We start from the raw sequence: 13,101 nt of genomic DNA, 5'->3' as shown, positions 1-13,101 counted from the left end.
ATGTAGTTATATTTGTAGTTAACTACATATGATCTAGCTATTTAGTGAGTACACTATAAATATATACGTAGTTATTATCTTGATTACTTAGTTTGTAGTTAGAAAGTACTTGTTAGGTACTATCTATCGTCTAATTTGGACTAAAGGACATGTGTTTCGTTACGTTTTTGAAATAGATGGATAACCTAGTGACCATATATCATGGAGGCACGGTTGAAAGCGATCGCTATGGATATGTTGAGTTTCTTGACATGCAAAGCGTGCCTATGCTATTCAATGATAGGCCTTTATTTAGTGAGATGGTTGCAAGGGCTCGGGAGGAGCTGTATTGCTTTGGAGATGATGACATTGCAGTTGATGGTGTACTGCACCTAGGTTGTCCTCTAAACATTTCAGGCGAATGATCTCAATTGGTTGTGCGGATCAGTGGGAGAACTATATGAGATCGGATATGAAGAGCCAGCTACAATGTTTGGACGTGGTTGTGCGTCGGGTGTTAGTTGATCCAATCCCTCATGGGTTTACCCCAGCAATGGATCATCAGGCACACATCGACCCTCCCATTCCAGAACCTTACCTGCATGTGCAGATTGCGCCTACGGTTCCTGATGCTCAATCTGCCCCCAATGCGGTATTTGGAGATGGTTGTCATACTCATGTTTTTATGGCAGATCCTCCTTATGAGATCCCTTTGACACAGAATCATCCAAGTAAGTGTCTTAACCGCATGGTTTTTGGGAGCTTACCCCGTTCCTTACATCTATTTCTTTCATTCTTTCCTCATTTCTGTAATGATGTTGTAGGAGACATTCCTGAGAATATGGATGTGTCCCATGTTGCTACGCAAGTGCACTTTGGAGATGGATTCCGTGGCTCCAATAGTGTTGAAATTATGCATGATTCGGAGCCATATGAGATGGCTAGGGCTCTTGATTCTGATGATGATCGTCCTGTTGGAGAGCTGATGGAGAGTGATGTTGAGATGATGAGGCGTATCTTTTCCGGCCGCCGTGATCCTAGAGTTCATGAGTTCAGTGATCTTGCTCATTCCGATCAGGCGTTTGTAGAAGGACGTGATGATGAGCTCCTAGAAACTCCTGAGGCCGGTCCTAACATGGTAATTGAGGAGGGGAGGGTGTTCAATGACCTCCCTGCTTTGAAGAGGTGGTTGCAGGCTTTTGTAGTGATACGAAAGAGGCCTTATAGGGTATTGCATTCATATGTGGAGCGTCATTATACAGTTGTGTGTGACAAGGAACGCTGCCCATGGAGGGTTTGTGCAAGGAAGCAACAGGTGACTGGAAAATGGAAGATCACAAAAGTTGTCGGGCCACACAATTGTGCTGACCATGAACTGACACTGAGGCATCGACAGTTGACATCTACCCTCATTGCCAAGTGGTTAATGGGAATTTTGTAGGGAGAACCCAACTTGAAGGTGAGAACAATTATCAGGACCGTTGAGGCGTTGTATGGAGGATATGTGATAACTTATGGTAAAGCATGGAGGGCTAAGCAGCGAGCATGGAAGATGATATATGGGGACTAGGAGGATGGGTATGAGCAGCTGCTAGTTCTTTTCAATGCAATCAAAGTGTGTCGAGGCCTAATGCATGGAAGGACAGGAGACATATATTTTTCCATGCCTTCTAGTGCTTCCCTCAGTGTGTCGAGGCCTTTAGGCATTGTCATCCCGTCTTCTCCATTGATGGTACGTTCTTGATTGGCAAATACCAGGGCACACTTCTTATAGCCATATCCTGTGACGCGAACAACAAGTTGGTTCCTTTGGCATTTGCTTTGGTTGAGAAGGAGAACAATGACAGTTGGAGATGGTTCTTGAGGCTAGTCCGGATACACGTGGTTGGGCCTAGCAGGGAGGTTGGTGTCATATCTGATAGACATCAGGGCATACTTAATGCCATGCAAGAGCAGTTAGAGGGGTATGCACTTTTGCACCATCGTTGGTGTACTCGACACCTTACTGAGAATCTACTCTGGAAGGACGGTGTCAAGGGTAACTTTGATCTATTCCAGGAGGCTGCTCGATAGCTTGAGGACAAGTACTTTAGGGAAAAGTTGGAGCAGGTCAGAACCGCATCAAATATAGAAGGTAGACAATGGCTCACATGTTTGATGAGGGATTTAGAGAAATGGACGAGAGCTTACGACGCCAGTGGCTGGAGGTATGAGTTTCAGTGCAGCAACATGGCAGAGTCATTCAATAAGTTGCTATTGGGGATACGTGGTATGCCCGTGAATGCAATTGTTCAATTCACCTTCTATAAGCTTGTTTCCTGGTTCAACAATAGACACACCCATGCATTGTAGTTGAGTGATGGAGAGATATGGGATCCGAAACCAAAGGCACACCTAGAGAAGGCAAGAGAAAGGGCTGGCACACATGAGGTTGCATGCTTTGACCACGCCATAGGGACTTATCAGGTCGAGCATAGGGGCGGTACAACGTCCGATGGCGAGGTCTGAGAGTCGAGGATACATGTGGTTGTCCTCCAAGATTTCAAGTGCACTTGTGGTAAACCAAGGCAATACCACTTTGTATGTTCTCATTTGGTGGCAGCAGCTAGGCATCGCAACTATAATATCGAGAGAAGGATACCTCACGAGTTCAGTGTCAACATGCTTGTGAACACATGGAGCCCCCGCTTCGTGCCTTTCTGGGACCTTGGAGAGTGGCCTCCATATGATGGGCCGAAGTACATTGCGGATCTAGCTTACCGTTGGAACAAGCGTGGATCAAGGCAGAGAACGAGGCACAGGATGGTTATGGATCAGATACCTAGAAGAACTAGGTGTGAGAGAGGAACTCCATTTGTTACTGATCCCAAGCAGTACGAGTGCGGCAAGTGTGATAGACTTGGCCACAACTCACGAAGTTGCCATTGGCAGATTAGTGAGGTAGGACTATTGGTTTATAGTATTATTTTATATTTGTCTTATTCATATATTTAATTATGCATGTCTCTATTTATGCTTGTATTTGTGTCAATTACTTATACATTTATAAGTTCATGTTTCATTGTACATTGGAATTCTAATTCATTCACTTTTTTTGTAGGATGGAGCAATTCCACCTGCTCGACCCGACGTACGAGGAGACCCACCAAGGACGTCTCATTGCGCTGGGATAGGTAATAATCTATAAGTTTTATTCGTACATGTTTTCATGAAGTAACATGTGACTATGTTTTATTCGATGCAGGACCTTCCGTGCCTTCGTTCTAGGACCCATAGTGGATTCTTGGACATTCGGTACAACGACAGGTACACTCCTTTCCTGCAAAGAGCTGGCCTGGATGTCATCTCCTTTTAGGTTCATCGTGGGTTGCCCAAGTTCAACTCAGCGGCGATAACTGCGTTGGTAGACAGGTATTAAAGTGAATCATTGCCTCCATTCATGGCTATTTGTTCATGCAATTGACTTTTTGACAAGTAATCTTGCTTTGTCTTAAATATAGGTGGCGGCTGGAGACTCACAGCTTCCACCTACCTTTCGGGGAGATGACAGTCTCGCTTTAGAACTGTCAGAAGATGCTAGGCCTAAGGATTCATGGGAACCCAGTCACCGGGCAGTGCAGGTCAGAGGGCTGGAGAGCACGAGTGGAGGCCTTCCTTGGGCGTGAGCTTGGCAAGCAAGGGGCTCGCACTTCTGGAGTTCCCATCTCATGGCTACGTGCAGAGTTCGCACAGTGCCCCGAGAAGGCAGATGAGGAGACGGTTGGGTACTACTGCCGGGCATGGATCCTACATCTTTTTGCTTGCGTTCTCTTTCCTGACGCCACGGGTGATAATGCGTCCTGGATGTGGATCCACTGCCTTAGTGACTAGGACTAGGCGGGTCAGTACAGCTGGGGCTCTGTAGTCTTGTGTTTTCTATACCGGCAGCTGTGTGAGGGGTGTCGTCGGTCTACATCCAACCCATCACTTGGTGGATGCGTGTACCTGTTACAGCTGTGGATGTGGGTCGTTTTTCAGTTGGTCGTCCAGAGGTTCTGGCTCGTTGTGAGTGGTTCCAAGGTTAGCCTCCAAGTCGCCAGCTGACATGGGCGTACCTTTGGGACCAGGTCAGGGTTCCACACACGAGGATAGACCGGGCATACATTGAGTACACGAACGAGCTAGATACGCTGACGGCATCTAGTGTAAATAAATTTTATTTTCCATGCTGCTTTGAAAAGGATTAGTATGCCATCTAACATCTTATTTGGACATGTTGCAGGTGGAGTGGGAGCCGTATGGTGGAGAGGACGCACTTCCTTTTCAGCTAAGCAATGTCTGTGGGGACGACGACTACTTCTATAGGATGAGGTGCCCTCTAATATGCTTCTATGTTGTCGAGTACCACCTGCCAGATAGGGTTGCACGCCAATTTGGAGTGAGACGGCTTTGTCCTATGCCTCTGTTCTCGACTGGCGTTGACTTACACAAGTAAGTGTTTTGATATTTCAAATGTCTCATGATGATGGTCCATTTCTTATAATATGGTGCCACGTACGTGGATTAATATAACGATGACATACGTGTAGGTTGGATCGTCAGAGAAATAAGAAGATTTTTGACTAGGAGAGGCACCACCAGTCCTACATTGAGGAATGGGAGGAGATGCATGATAACGTGGATGACAACAATGAGCCACACACAAACAGTGAGTTCAGGCGGTACCAAGCTTGGTACCAGCGTGCGACACGGTGCAGGCTGAGGCTACAGTGGACCAAAACTGACTACGCCGACATTGAGTCCTCCGACAATGAAGACATGGCGTATGACCAGTCGACTCGTGTAGGAAGGCAGGTGGAAGCAGGACCGATCTTGGACAGAGTGGTAAGCCAATCGCCTTATTTTGTTACGTTGAGTTACATAACAATACATTCGGCGTTCTTAGACCGACATTAGGAGTTATCTATTGTAGTTATTGCAACCTTCGAGCCGTATAACCCTTATAATAAGTTACATTCTTGTACAAAAGAAAACAAAACTAAATGCTATCTGTTTAGAAGTCTTATTATTGAGAACTTTGTTGCAGGGTAATACACTGAAATGCCCAGTTGAAGAGATCGAGCGCGTTCGGCCGAGAGTCAATGAGACTACATACTTGGCTTCCTAGATGTAAGATTACAAATATTCTTTCAAACAAATCATTAATACGTTATATTCTTTCACTTAACATTGTTTTGTACAACAGAGGCTGTCACGTCATCTATGCTGTGCGGCTGGTCGTTGTGGTTGCAGGACAAACACGACGCATGACGTGTACGATCCTTCCGCAGGAAGAGGAGCCTTGGGTTCCTCTAGTCAAGCAGCTACAGGGGACGAGGAGGAGGACGAGGAGGCCGACGACGACGATGACATGGACAAGAGGCACGATGAGCTTGGGCCCCTCTCAGCTCCATGACGCTCCATCGACTTATCCTACATCGCCGCTAGGCACTAGGCGACGCCGTCCCCGTGACCCTTACACTCCAGGCACCAGCGCTCTGGGTCACAAGGGTAGAGGCAAGAGTAGGAGACAGTGAGGGACATGGTAGATGTTACTATGAACTATTGTATTTAGTTATCTTTATTTATTCGGGACCGTATGGATATTGTGGACTATTTGTACTTTGCATGACATATTATGTTAGTTGTGATATTCGTTGTGGTTGCATTATGCTTGTTGGATGAGTAAATGTTTAGAATATATATTGATGTCTCTGTTTGTAACTGTGGATGCTTCTAATACAAGACTGTATCTTGCGAATTTTTTGCGTGAATCTTTAATCATACTATACTTGTACAAAGGCACAAATGTAGTACACAGATTAACTATAAATTTATTACGTTTATAATCCAGGAATATTTATACATACGCTGTGTACAAGAATCTATGCATTTCAGAGAATCTATGCTTTTCAGAGAATAAATATAGACTTTTCAGATACACGGACATCATCGAATTATCACATCACTGATATAGACCTCTCAGCTGCAAGGACAACATGCAAGGAAGCACAACTAAACTCTATCTCCACCATCCATCTTATGACTATTTGATCCAAGGGCTGAGGTAAAGCGGCACACGGATCGCTGACATGGCACATTGACAGGCCTCCATTCCTCCTCTCGACCTATAAATAACCACTCACTCCCTCTCATTCACACAAACAATAAGGAAGAAGAACACTCCTCAGCATTTGCTTTCGTTGCTAGTACCAATGTCTGGAGGGTCGTCCAGAGGAAGAGGAAAGGGGAAGGAAACTACCTGGGGGTGGGAGGGTCCTCTTGGTCCCGATTTCTTTGAGGAAGCTCTTTATGAGAGGTTCCCAGTTGAGAGCAAAAGTGATTTCACCAAAGAGGCACCACTGAGAGGATACGATGAAAGGAAAGAAGAGTGGCCAAAATGCATGCATGGTGAGGACTGCCTAGTGCAGATGTTCACCGAGGGAATAGATGGAGGTCGTCGTTTCTTCAAATGCCCGCGAGCATGGGTAATTGCTATTACTATCTGTTTCTTCAATATGTTTGTCTTGTATATCACTTACACGACATACTTATTGTAGTCTTCCTTGACCGAAGAAAACTGTGGGTTCAGTAGGTGGGTCGATCCTCGACCTATTTATCCGCATGCGGAGTACATCTACTACCTACAGGACCGTATCTTCGATCTAGAAAGGGAAGTTAGCAGCGGTTACAAGGACGACGAACAGGACGACAACAACAATGGTGCCGATTCACAGGAGGCACTCTGCAATGATCCATATTGCACCTGCCCTAACCACAAGAAGAAGGGGTCCTCCCCCATCACCCCCGCCACCACCACCAACAACAACGGGAGGCTACTATGGAGAAGGTTCAACACAATTTGCTATGTGGCCACACTACTAGGATGAACTTTATGTTTTTCATTGTGGAGAATCCAGGTTTAATTATCTAAGGCATGTTAGGTTTAATTACCTAAGGCATGGTTTAATTACCTAAGGCATGTTAGGTTTAGTCAAAGAAAACTATGTACCCAGGTTCGGTACCTGTAGTCACATGCCATTTAATGTGTTTCAGTGTGTTGATTTCTATAATATCGTATGTCGTTAACTGTTTTTTTGCAGCACGTGTTCAAATTGAAATACGTCCTGTATCATTAAGCGGAATATTAAGACCATTAGATAATGAAAACAACCACATAATGAAAAGTTCGATACTATGCCACATTACACAACATATTAATACTACAACTACGTGCCGACAGTAGACATAGGGGCAAATGCACTTCTAAATCCTCAGTCTGAAACGTACTGAGTAAGCAACTCATCATCCGAGTACCAGTCCTCTACTACAACCCTGTTGTTGTGGCTAGGCTCAACTACGTTGCTCTAACCTGCCTGTCGCTTGTAGTATGCGGTCTCCGCTTCATCTGCGGCCGCTGCGGCCTGAGTGAAGAACGCGTCATCATCCTCCTCTGCCTGTAAGCCCGCCTCTGCTAGAGCGATGAGCTCACTCAGTCTTCCAGTGTCGTCGTAGCCTCCTACGCCTGAATGCCCGCCTCTACTAGAGCGATGAGCTCGCTCAGTCTGCCAGTGTCGTCCTCAGCCTCCTGCACCTGTATGCCCGCCTCTGCTAGAGCAATGAGCTCACTCAGTCTGCCAGTGTCGTCCTCATTCTCATCTCCGTCATCACACAACACAATCGGTGATTGAACGGTGCGACCAGCTCGTGATCTATGGGCATCTAACTTCTTCTCCTCATATCTTGCACGAGCCACCTCTGCAGCATGTTCCCCGCTGCAACCAATCCCTTGATGTATAAAATGCAATCAGTTAGCAACTCGATAATATTACATTTAAAACCAGGCAACGAAAAAAGGTTTTCAAGCACTCACTGGCACATAATGTAGCAACATGCTCGTCCAAGACCTGCATCTGTACTCTTGTCTCCTCCCTTGCCTCATTCCTTGCCCTCTCCTCCTCTAACGTCGTCGCCTCTCCAATCCCCATTTGTTAAGCCCAACATCGATCGGGTTACAAATACCGCGCTGTCTAGCAAACTCACACATCTTTTCTTTGTGATGTTTAACGAATAGGTTGACGTAGTCAGGTCCATATCCCCTCTTCCGTGCAATTACTTGCCTCTTCTTCAGTTCATCTAAGAACTTAGCTTGACCATCATAACATTCCCAACTGCATTTCCTAGTACTCTGTTCAAAACAAATATTATATCATATATGTATTAGGAAAACAAACAAAATACGATTTCATGTTTACCAGAATTATAACAAACCTCATCATACTCAATCATATGGCCGCAATAATGACCTATTCCAAGCTCCGAATGGACTAGGCCATAGTTGGATTTTACACCACATTCGCACATGACAGGAGGTGCTTTGTAGATTACCCGTTCTTTCTTCTTTTCCTTAACCCTCCGCGGTTCTTCCGGCCATTGGTTCTTAGGACCATACAACCACTCCTTGAAACGACACTTCGCCATTGAATACACCTAAATAATGAGACATTAGTACATAAACACATATAGCTCAAGATTTTAACACATACACTTTGCACTTACTTCATGCTTGTTTGGACACACAAACTCCAACGTATTCTCAGGGTTTATCACAGCTCGATCTCCGCAATCGCATAGAGGAGGTTCCTCGAGTCGTCTAACGGCGGCTAGGTGCTTCTCCTTAGCCGTCATTGCCGGAGGGTTAGGGGGGTGGAACCCACCGCTTGAAGTGCTCACGTGGATGTCTCCCTCTAAACCAATCGTCGAAAAAGAGGTACCTAGGATCAAACTTTTCTGCACCATCGATCCACTGAAAGAAAAAGCACCTCTCATGGTCCTACACAACGAGATTCCAATAATATATTAGTACCATACTTAAACAAATAAAGAAAAAGGATAGTACAAATAATTTCTTACATTAAACCGACTACATGTGTAGAAGCAACGCGCGGCTGTGTCCGGATGTTTCGATTGAAAAACATGGGCCGGGAAACCACAATCACAGTTAGGGACAGGAAGGTCAGGGGGAACAGGGGCATCTTTGCTAGACGCGTCGGGGTATAATTCGCGAGGACGACCCCGTTTTCGTCAAAACTCCTCCCGAAACATTTCTTGCATCTAACAAATAGGATGTAATTTAGCAAACATAAATAAAAACATCACAACAAAATATCAATGAGAACCATAACTACAATACAATCAATTTCGTTATAAGAACCAAAAGCAGTTAACATTATACCATAAACCTAGGGTTTCTCATTTCATCCACAACAATAAACCCATAACATAACTACATGCGGCTTGGTTTGCTAGCATTTTTCACGCCTTGAAATGAACCTACGGTTGTATAATACATATATTGAGGGATACAATGAAACCCTAAGTGATGACGATTCTTAGGTTCAAAAATCCGACTAATATGTACCGAATCTATACGAGAAAAACAAGGAGGTGAGCGAGTATACCTTGCTCTCGAAGATCTACGGATCAAATCAAGGTTTTCAAGGTCCAATATGTCGATTCGTGAGGTAGGATGAAGTGGCGAGAAAAAAACCCGAGGAGAAAGAAGAGGAAGAACGCTGGGGGAAGAAGGCTGGGCTGGGGTTAAATGCAGGTAGCTCGGCGCCAGAGTGAGTGGCACCGAGCTCGGCGCCAAGATCTACGGCGCCGAGCTCGGCGCCAGAGTGGATGGCGCCGAGCCCCTTGCAGGCCGTTTGTCCGTGGCCAGGAGCTCGGCGCCAGTCACTGTGGCGCCGAGCTCGGCGCCACTCACTCTGGCGCCGAGCCAAGGGTCCATTTCTGGAATTCTTTCCGCCAGGAGTCTATTTGAGAGAAACTTTCGAAAAAAAGGGCCAAAAGTAAAAAATTCGGGAGCTGTGGACCATCATCCATGTGAGGTGCTCCAGCTAGCTAGTAGTAGACCATCCATGTGCATTGTGCAGACGTGCAGCGCGAGCGTGCGACAGTGCATGCGTTGTGACTGTGCTTTGCGTTCTCTGGGATTTGTTTTAATTTTGGTGGGTTCCCTTTCACTTTTCATTATCTTAATTTGGTTGCTCGAGGGAGGCTAAAGAAAGGATTATCGGTTTCAACTTTCAGAGTCTGCTTTCTTTTCCTCTTGCTTGCACGGAGCTCGATCACCTCGCTCGATCGGGGAAATTAGGTTCCGTGGCAATGACACAGAGCTACTTTTTATTTGGAGCTGTAACCTCGTCATCATCTCATACTCGATCTCTCCTACTCTCTTGTCTTTTAACAAAAAGTGATGATCGATTCGTGTTATACACATATAAAAAGCATATTATTGGCACATAATTGTATATCGCACAACCAATCAAGAGTTTTGATAGACTAGCTAGTTTGGTACAACTCTAACTCCTTAGTTTGCACCGTGCGCAGAGGAGCCAAAGCTGGTAAAGTCAAACTAATGACATCACCAGCTCCTAGTTTATTTTTTTTCTAAAAAATAAAAATAACTATACACTACATTGCACAAAGAAGTTGGAGCTGGGCGGGCAGAGTTTTAACAAACATGTGTAAATTATCCTTGTCATTGTGAGAGAGAGAGAAAAAGTGCATGCTTTGCTCCTTGCCATTTCTATAGGTACGTTCGGATCCACCCAGATTTTAAGAATCTGGCTTTTCAAAGCTAGGTAGGATCCAAACAGTCCAGATTTTGGGGTCAGTTTTTAAAATCTACCTACCCAAATTCTTAAAAACCCATAAGCTCATGAGACCTGGCTATTGCCATTTTTTTTTGCACAAGTACCCATTTGCCCTCGTTAAAGACCACACCACGGCTGTTTAGGAGCAATAAATGAAGGGTACAATAGTTTATTAGCACTAATCATAAATGAAACCAGCTTCTAAAAACTAGGGGATCGTCGATCAAAATAGACTGCCGCTGCGTAACTCTCTTTTTGGATGGGTGCTTTTGATTATCACGAGCGAGAGCTGGATCGGGGTACTGCTCCCACAGCCACAAATGCGTGTACTAGTCCACTCTCAAGTGGTCGTCCACGGTGGTTGGCTTGGCTCCTCCTACCCAAATTCCACGGCCGTACACTTCCGTGCGGTTCCGTAGCACCCCTCGTACGGAACGGGGACGCATTGAGCGCGGACCGCGACCGGGCCCCCAAGTCCTCGAGCGCTCCGTACGCGCACGCGACTCCCGAGCCATGTGGGGCCCACCACGAGCCATGTCATGGGCTCCGCTTCTGCCGCTGTCCTGTGATCCTGTCCTGTGCGCCTTCTGATCGACGACGACGACGGACGGTGGTGGTGGGCCCTAGGTACTATTTTTATGTTTCAATTCAACGGTGACGACTGAACGACCTACTACTCGTAATTAACTTAACTGTCAGGTGATCTGATTACATTATTAAATAAATCCACGCGTGTGCGTGTGTGAACGCGGGACCTAGTGAGTGGTAATTAAGGTGTGGGCGATCGTTTTTCAAACTTCCTTTTTTTATTTATACGTAAATTATAAGATAGTACGTGTAATATAATACGATCCTTTTTACAAGGTCCAGAACTTTTTGCTTTCGATCATCGATCGAGGAAGAAATGACTGGCCTGATCGAGCTCACTGGTTGTGGTTGACAACGGCGATGCGCGTTCGTTCGAAAGTGTGATGGAAGCGTGAGGGATGCTGGATGCATGGTTTCAGCGTCGATAAAAGTTTACCTTTAAATGTTTCAAAGAAGAAAAAAAAGAGGTTTACCTTTACAGCCACCACACGTTAGGATTTACCGACGCTGAAGTTTCTTTTAATAATTTCCTCCAGTTTTGTGCAGCCTTCGTTCTTTTCTCACAGGTTCGCTTGCGGGCGGGGTCTGCAGAGCAAGCGTTCGCACCAAACGGTTTGTCACCATATGTGATGCCGGGAAACCAAGGGGCGATGGAGATGCACGAGGCAGCATGAACCACAACCTATTACGAGTTCTAGAGCTTTGAAATTGAAGACGGACGAATATTTCTTCAGCAAATGCACTGTGTGTCTCTTAATTTCAAGCCTAACGTTTCCTGTCATGTGTCTCAGCGTCTGTCGGTGGTGGCAATCTCGGACGATCTTGACTAGCTAGCTAGAAGCATCATCGTAGCATCGTAATCCAACTTCCACTAGCTTGGAGGTACTCTATGCGACTTAGGTAGCCTTCACATGGGCCATGCATATGCTTGTCTCGGTAGTAAACCATGTTGACTAATCTCACTTAACTTTTTGGCCATGTATTTATTCTTAATTTTTTTTAAATAAAGGCAGGAGCTCTGCCGCTCAATTAAGACGAAAGAATTGTATGTACAAGAAGGGTAGCGCCCCAACGTGGAGCCAACACTGGACACACGAAGGGCTAACCCACCCACGAGACACGGAAGAGCACACAAAACTGCCATAAGTCATCATTGCCTAGCATGATTGCAAAGCAGCCAGCAGCTCCGGCTTCCCATGGCAAACCCCAGACGATCCAAACGAAAACAGGCAGACAGCCCGAAGCGAAAGGCCGCAACAGGTCATCGTTGCCGAGCTCAAACCGAAGAGAAGCTCCGACTTCCAATCTTGATCCTCCGCCCTGCCCCCGACTTTTGCTCGACCTCCGAAGCAATCCAGTCCACGAAGAAGGGGGGGGGGGGTTCGCCTCATGTCATCATTGCCGAGCCACGTCCCCTGACGTAGCAGCTCTGACTTCACGTTGCAAGTCCCTTCCTCCACACGCATACCGGGCGCCGAGAAGCAAAAGCATCAACTGAAGGCGACGTCGTGGCCGCGACAGACTTCAATAGCGACGCCTTCAGGAAGGGGATGACGTCGGGGCACCACCATCGCTCATCTGAGATGGACCGGGCTTTCGCCCATGGAAGACAGTGCTGGGGAACGCGATGCCCACAACAGGGGAAGCGACACCCACGGGCGTCACCGTCACCGAGGCTTTCGCCCAAGATGTCCCCCAGCACAGCGTCAGCCCAAGATCCTGGGTCATAGCATGCTGTCTCCGCCATCGTCGCTACCCTGTCATCCCGCACAAACCCTTCCAGAGGGGCATCGACGAGCCGGCTGCCGTAGCAGCCGCATAGCTACGTCGGCTGCCAGCCCCTCCGGCTGGGCCC

At 46.4% G+C, this 13,101-nt stretch overlaps 1 long non-coding RNA gene across 1 annotated transcript; it reads right to left on the bottom strand.

Moving 5' to 3' along the window:
- Positions 1-7,980: 7,980 nt before the first annotated feature.
- Positions 7,981-9,074, bottom strand: LOC136545514 (uncharacterized). The gene is made up of 4 exons (XR_010781062.1): positions 8,911-9,074; positions 8,557-8,830; positions 8,269-8,487; positions 7,981-8,185 (listed from the first exon to the last, which is right to left on the bottom strand). It is a non-coding gene; the product is annotated as an uncharacterized lncRNA (long non-coding RNA).
- Between the last annotated feature and the right edge of the window lie 4,027 nt (positions 9,075-13,101).

This window comes from Miscanthus floridulus, chromosome 3 (assembly GCF_019320115.1).
Source record: "Miscanthus floridulus cultivar M001 chromosome 3, ASM1932011v1, whole genome shotgun sequence".
In the NCBI taxonomy this organism is placed as follows: Eukaryota; Viridiplantae; Streptophyta; class Magnoliopsida; order Poales; family Poaceae; genus Miscanthus; species Miscanthus floridulus.
The sequence above is the reverse complement of the archived record's forward strand: the minus strand, read 5'-3'. Positions and strand labels throughout refer to the sequence as shown.